This window comes from Sinocyclocheilus anshuiensis, unplaced genomic scaffold, assembly GCF_001515605.1.
Source record: "Sinocyclocheilus anshuiensis isolate Anshui unplaced genomic scaffold, SAMN03320099.WGS_v1.1 scaffold1137, whole genome shotgun sequence".
NCBI classification, from domain to species: Eukaryota; Metazoa; Chordata; class Actinopteri; order Cypriniformes; family Cyprinidae; genus Sinocyclocheilus; species Sinocyclocheilus anshuiensis.
Window position 1 is genome coordinate 93,736 of NW_015558597.1, and position 7,380 is coordinate 101,115.

The following is a 7,380-nucleotide window of genomic DNA, read 5'->3' on the forward strand; positions in this document are numbered from 1 at the left end:
AGGTTATTAAGAAGTAAAAAGTTTATAATATAAAATAAGTATATTTTGAAAAACTGTACTTGCAGATAATGTAATATTAATCAAATAAAAGGCTGTGACCACACTTAAGTACACTTTTAAGTTTAAAGTTTAAAAAAGTTTAAAGTACATTTTAAATCAGTTTCAATAATATTTTGTCATACTTTAAGTATATACTGTATAAATACATGTTAAATACACTAAAAACATGATTTAATATACATAATATGTATATTTAATATTTTTTTAAAATCTTCAATTGACATTAACTGCACTTTTGTATAGTATGTTCATGCATATATTTATATAAGTATAAATTATACCTGAAAATTAGACAATTATTATTATAATAGTTGTCTCTCTCTCTCTCTCATATTTACTCCGGGTTTGTTTAAAATCATGCCAGTCAGGTGTTTTGTGTACACAGCAAAATCCCCAGAGTTAAATCAACTCTGCTCAGACAGGTTCCTTTCTGTTCGAGCCATGCTGTGTGTGCGGGACATCTGGCGGCTTTCATTCTTAAAAACAAGTGTGATATTTCATTTAGATGATTTATTTAATTGCAGTTGTTATCTCTGTATTGAACACTTTTGGATATTTCTACAATGAAAATGTTCTAAAAAGTTTCAGTACTTTTATAGTTGATTAGTGTTTGAGGATGCTTTCTTAAAATCCATCTTTTTTCTTTTATTTATATGAATTATTTGAAGAGCTTACCCTAAAGCTTTCCTTTTCCCTTCGAACCATTGACATGTTGTGATGTGGCTTTAGAAAAAGAGGGGGGGGGGGGACAACCACATTATTAAATATCCATCATAATCATATATAACACTTTTACTGTATATACACTACTAGGCTATTTAAAATTTTTGGGTCAGTACAATTAAAAAAAAAAAAATAATAATACTTTTATTCAGCAAGGATGCCTTCAATTAAAGTAACAACAATAATAAAAATGTATCAATACATTTTTTTTATGTGATCATATGTGACCCTGGACCACAAAACCAGTCATAAGGATCGATTTTTCAAAATTGAGATTTATACATCATCCGAAAGCTGAATAAATAAGCTTTACATTGATGTAAGGTTTGTTAGGAAAGGACAATATTTGGTCGACATACAAATATTTGAAAATCTGGAATCTGAGGGTGAAAACAAATCAAAATATTGAGAAAATTGCCTTTAAAGTTGTCCAAATGAAGTTCTTAGCAATGCATATTACTAATCAAAAATTAAGTTTTGATATATTTACAGTAGGAAATTTAGAAAATATCTTCATGGAACATGATCTTTACTTAATATCCTAATGATTTTTGGCATAAAACAAAAATCATTAATTTTGCCCCATACAATGTATTTTGGGCTATTGCTACAAATATACCCCAGCGACTGTCACATATTAGAATGATTATCAAGTGACATGAGGATCATGTGACACTGAAGACTGGAGTAATGGTGCTGTAAATTCGGCTTTGATCACAGGAATAAATTATTATCTTTTATAAACTGTATTTTTAATCAAATAAAAGCAGCCTTGATGAACATAAGAGACTTCTTTCAAAAACAAAAAACCTGACCCCAAACTTTTGAACAGTAGTGTATAACACACTCATTTGTTTTGTATTATCTTTGTGGGGACTTCTATTGTTTTAAACTGAGCTAATTATATTTTCTGTATCATATTTTTTTAGTATCATATTTCTCCACTTGAAGTACCAGCTTCATATTTTTGCAAGGTTTTGCCAAAGCACGCTTACTTAAGACAACACAGACTATGTGAGCAGTTCAAACAAGCTTGCATTTAGAGACAAACAATGTGGCCTCTAGACATGTTCTACAACTAAAAATCCTCTTAAAAACCAGCAGTTAAGAAGTATTGCACACAGAATAAGAACATGTCCTGAGTGAATGGCTCCTAAACCAACCTCAGACACACTGACAAACTCGATGCAGTGGACTGCATAAACCAGTCCAGATAGATGTACAGTATGTTCAATAAATGTAAGCAAGTAAATCTACCATGCATTTACATTTGATTAACAATAGAAATAGTGCAGAATGATAATAACTTCTTCACTTTACACCTAAACTCTCTATTGATTTCCAGATCACTATGTGGTCTCAGACATGTGAAGCCGACTCTACTGTGTATGTAAGAACATTTCAAATACTGCTCTGAAGCAGGAACACATTTCAAGAAACACCTTAGGCAAAATCCAAAATTTTGTTGTTATTGTTTTTTACAGCTCTTCCCCTCCCAGTCTCCCTCAGGTGTTACAGCCGTTTGTCTCTGTTTGATGGATGCCGTCACTCACCATGTTCATCACTCCTCCACCACTGGACATTTCCTGGAAGCTGTACTGAACGCCATACTGTAAGAGAAAGCATAAATCAGACAATATTCCACATCACCAAATAACAATGTGACATATGACCACGATTATATATATATATATATATATATATATATATATATATATTTGTATTAAGAGTTGTAGTGTTCTGAATAGAAAAAAACAATGCAATCTAATGGAATTGGTGGCTAATTTGTATGAATTTGTAAAATCTCATTTGTACATTTTTGTACGATCTGCCTGCGCCCTGCTGATGGTTATGTTTAGGGGTGGACCTTCATGCTTGCTGTTTTCATTATCAGTCACAATTTAAGTGAAATAACTAGGAAAAGCCAACAAGTTTCAACACTCCTTTTGATTTTAAATATTTTTGATGCACTTTATCTTATCATCTTTATAAGTACACTAGTACAATATCACAACATCACCACATCACAGATCTACCAGTAATTCAACCTTTACATTTCCACCCTGTGATAGTTAGAAGAACAAGGGTGGAAAATGTCTCACAGTTTTGAACATGTCCACCAGAACATGTTTCATGGGGTTAAAAATGTTGATATATATATATGTATATATATATATTTTAACCATATTTAACCATTTTGCAGATTTGTTAAAAAAGTGTGCTGTGGACGTTGAACCACAGCTTATAGTCAGTTTTTCCATAAATGTCAGCAGAATGATGTCGGGTTCATTCTTGGCAGTCAGCACATTTCCTTGATTTGATACTCACCCCTGCAGGGTTTCTCTGCATACCGTTTTCACCCTTCCAGTATCCATCAGTAAACAGGTACTCAGGCTGGAACAACAGTAACATGCAATCTGTCAGTAGCTTGTTATTTTACATCACTTTCTTTCAAATCCTGTTGTTACTTAACAGTTAAAATCACAACAGTTAGGTTAGAAATTAGCATTAGAAATTAATATATACACACACACACACACACACACACACACACACACACACACACACACACTTGAGAATGGACAAAACATGTTTTAAAATGCGAGTTTTTATTATTTGATGATACATTTATAAGTGTATATATTTGTAGAGAAACGTCTCAGCTAATGAACCATGTAAGGGAACAGGTTTTTCTAAAAATTTACATTTTTTCACTTCATAACTTAATTTGTATCAACTCTGTCAGACGCATTAAAAAGCATGATCTTTTAATTTGATCCACCCAATAACAGTGTAAAGTCTTCAATTATGTAATAATGGTCTTCAGGAAAGGAGCGGAAGTGGTCAAATAGATACACGTTTTACTATTTTAAAACAATAAATTGTCAAAAGTTGACAAAAAACGACGGAGTTGACAAAGGTCCAACTGAAGTTACAACAACTGATTGACAAGACAACAAATTAAGACAATTAACTAATTTTAAACATTTTTAGTACAGTAATCCTTCTAGTGAATATCTCAATCTGTGTCTCCAGTAGCTCCAGTAACAATATTATATGCCACCCTGTAGCAGCAACAGAAATGTTCCTAATATGAATCCAAATTTTCTGTAGCCTGTCTTTGAACCCCATCAGTTATGAAATTGTATTTGTGCCTGACCTGCATGAGGCATGTAAATCAGGCCAAATATGTATGTAAATAAAATCAAAAAACAACATTAGAATAATTCCCCATATGCAAAACATATATTATATCACTATATAAAGAGTTTTGTGAGTATTTGTCAACACCATCAGCTTACAATTCAACACCATCAGACATCAATCTTGATGGAGCTGACATCCGATGGAGTTGACAAAATTGAATATTTTACCACTTTAACCACATGTGGTACAGTGGAGCAATTTTTTTCTTCAGTTGTAGCTGCATTAATAATCATAACAAAAATGTCAAGATTTATTCCACAACTATTTACAGAAACTATTACACTGGGATGATGGAGCTGACATGTTAAAGCTATGACCGCAGAGACTTCAAGACTGTTTGTATAAAATATGTGACCCTGGAGCACAAAACCAGTCTTAAGTCGCTGGGGTATATTTGTAGCAATAGCCAAAAATACATTGTATGGGTCAAAATTAGCGATTTTTCTTTTATGCCAAAAATCATTAGGATATTAAGTAAATATCATGTTCCATGAAGATATTTTGTAAATTTCCTACCGTAAATATATATCAAAACGTAATTTTTGATTAGTAATATGCATTGCTAAGAACTTCATTTGGACAACTTTAAAGGCGATTTTCTCAATATTTAGATTTTTTTGCACCCTCAGATTCCAGATTTTCAAATAGTTGTATCTCAGCCAAATATTGTCCTATCCCAACAAACCATACATCAATGGAAAGCTTATTTATTCAGCTTTCAGATGATGGTTTTGTGGTCCAGGGTCACATATGAGAAAATATCAATCTTCCAGGACTGTGTGTCCTACTGTGATACCCACAATGATCATGTAATAAGAAAGGGTTCCTCAGAGTTAAAGATGCCGCAGAATTATTCAGAAATACAAAAAAACCCTCAAAGAGCTGACCCAAAGTGAGGACTCAACTTGATAGATATTTTTTATGGGAAATATAATTCAAGATCTACTTTTTGTATGTTTGATATTATTCTGCCCTCACTTTGGTGTCTATCTTCCCGAAGTTAGACAGATAGATAAACTCTTTCCAACACGTAGACTTGTGGGAGAATGCCGCTTCATTCCACACCACGTTGAGTATGTTGAAACAGAGTGCAACTACAGAATGGAGAAGTATAGTGAAGCTATAGCAATCTCTAAGAACACAATAATGTCTCATTTGTGATTTATAGTTCTTTCACAGCTTTATAAACAATAAATTCAGCAAACTGAATACAAATTAAACATAAAAACTAAATAAGGGAACATCGATGCATCACTTCACAGGAAGTGGAGAGGGAAAGTCACCCAACTGTCATTGCGGAACCCGGTCTCATGAAAATGCGTATAAATAGTACGCCAAATAAAAACGAAAACTCGTGGTATTGATATGCAAAAATGGACTTTGGCGTGCATATGATACGCAGTTTTCAGGTACATATGATGCGCATCTACCCCACAACCCTAAACCTACCCATCGCGTAGCATATACACGCCAAAGTCCATTTTTGCGTATCAATACCACGAGTTTTAGTTTTTATTTGGCGTACTATTTATACGCACTTTCATGAGATCGGGTTGCATTGCGCACCGCGTCACCAGTCAGAACCACTGATCTATAATAGAGAACTGGATTGCTCATGATGTCATAAAAGTGAAACCGTCGGGAATGTCGGGAATTTCCCCTGCGTATTAAAAAGTTATGTGTCCTATACATTACCGTAGCGAATATCAGATAAACATGATGAACATCAGACGGACAAATCCACAACATATGCTTTTCAAATGACAAAGTGCTCATGAAATCTGAATAAAGATTTATGCTTTGCATTTATGCGTTAATTCGCCTTGTATGTTCACGGTTTATGTAATTATGTTGTTTTTTATTCGTACAGTACGGTAACTGCATATGTTTTTCTAACAATGATTTTGTTAACCGCATTCATTTTTTAGCAGTTCATGATTTAAACGTTGGTTAAATTAATAATTCATTAAACACATTTCTCCTGGAAATGTGTTCTCCTATGCTCTGGAGATGGTCATTTTTTTCCAGTTCTTCCAATGAATCTCTCCATGATTTCCATTTTTTGAACATCTGTTCTGACAGAGGATAATCCCAGTCAAATGCCTCCATGGTGAGCTCTCTGAGCAAAGATCTAACTTTAATGATTACAGGTGCTGCAAATCCATATGGATCAAACAGGCTGTCAATTGTAGAAAAGACTCCACGTCTTGTGTAGGGTTTCTGATCATTTGACACCTGAAACGTGAAAACATCTTTTCAAACATCCCAGCTAACTCCTAAACTTCTCTGCACATGGAAAGTCAGCAGCAAGGTCCAATTCCTTCATGTTCTTTGCTAAGTCGTTTTAAGGAAATGCTTTTATCACTTCTACTTTGTTTTAGGCTATCTTATGTAGGTGAAGATTTGACGCAGCTAGCATAGTTTGGGCATTTCTGAGGAGTGTGCTGGCTTCTTGTTCTGTAGGAAGGGATAGCGGGGCATCATCAACATATAAGTTCCTCTCAATTAACTGTCGTGCCTCCGAACCATGATCCTTCTCTCCTTCCAGGGCAGCTTTCTTGAGCCCGTACATGGCCACAGCTGGTGAGGTACTCTTGCCAAAGACATGCACTCGCATTCTGAATTTCATTTGAATGTGTAACATTATCTGATCGACGTGATTGTCAGCGCTGCCGCGGTTTCTAGTCAGGAGATTAATGAATAGCAGCACACTGCTCAAGTTACTCCCAGAGGAATAATCAGACTGATTTAAATTTATTTTTAATATATATTTTGCATTATATTTATTATGATTAACCTCCCATTTCTGTATACAGTGTAATGCTATTCAGTCATTGCACTCAATCAGAGAGGATATGACTTGTTTAAGAAAATCAATCTAGTTAATTTTTGAATAATCATCTATGGGCTGGAAATATTTATTTGAACAACTTTAATTTATTTTTTATTACAATAAGTTTCCCCAAAAGTCTGACATATCGCCCCTCTCGGAAGGTGCGTCCTCACACCGTAACAACAACAGAGGGAGGCATGGGTGGGAGTTTGGGAGGAGGCTCAGGAGGAGGACGGACACCCGGGAGGGGGCTGGCAGACAGAGTCCAGGGAGGAGACGATGGAGGGAGGAGCCAGGGAGGAGAAAGGAGGGGCTTGAAGCAGGAGGAGTCCAGCTGGACCCAGGCCACAGCCATAATGACGGCCCACGGTGGAGCTGACAGAGGGAGGAGCCATGGAGGAGGAATGGCCGCCGACTCCAGGGGGCCGACCAATGGCGGCGGAGCAGGTGGTGGAGGAGCCCAAGGTGGAGACGGAAAGCCAACGAGCCAGGGGGATGCCGAGGATCTGGGGGGAGCAGAGGGTCTGCCAGACGACAGCGGTGGAGGAGGCAGGAGC

At 35.7% G+C, this 7,380-nt stretch overlaps 1 pseudogene; it reads right to left on the reverse strand.

Annotated features, from left to right (window-relative positions):
- The window catches only part of LOC107680053 (cadherin-like protein 26), a 33,316-nt pseudogene that overhangs the window by 833 nt on the left and 25,103 nt on the right, over window positions 1-7,380 (reverse strand).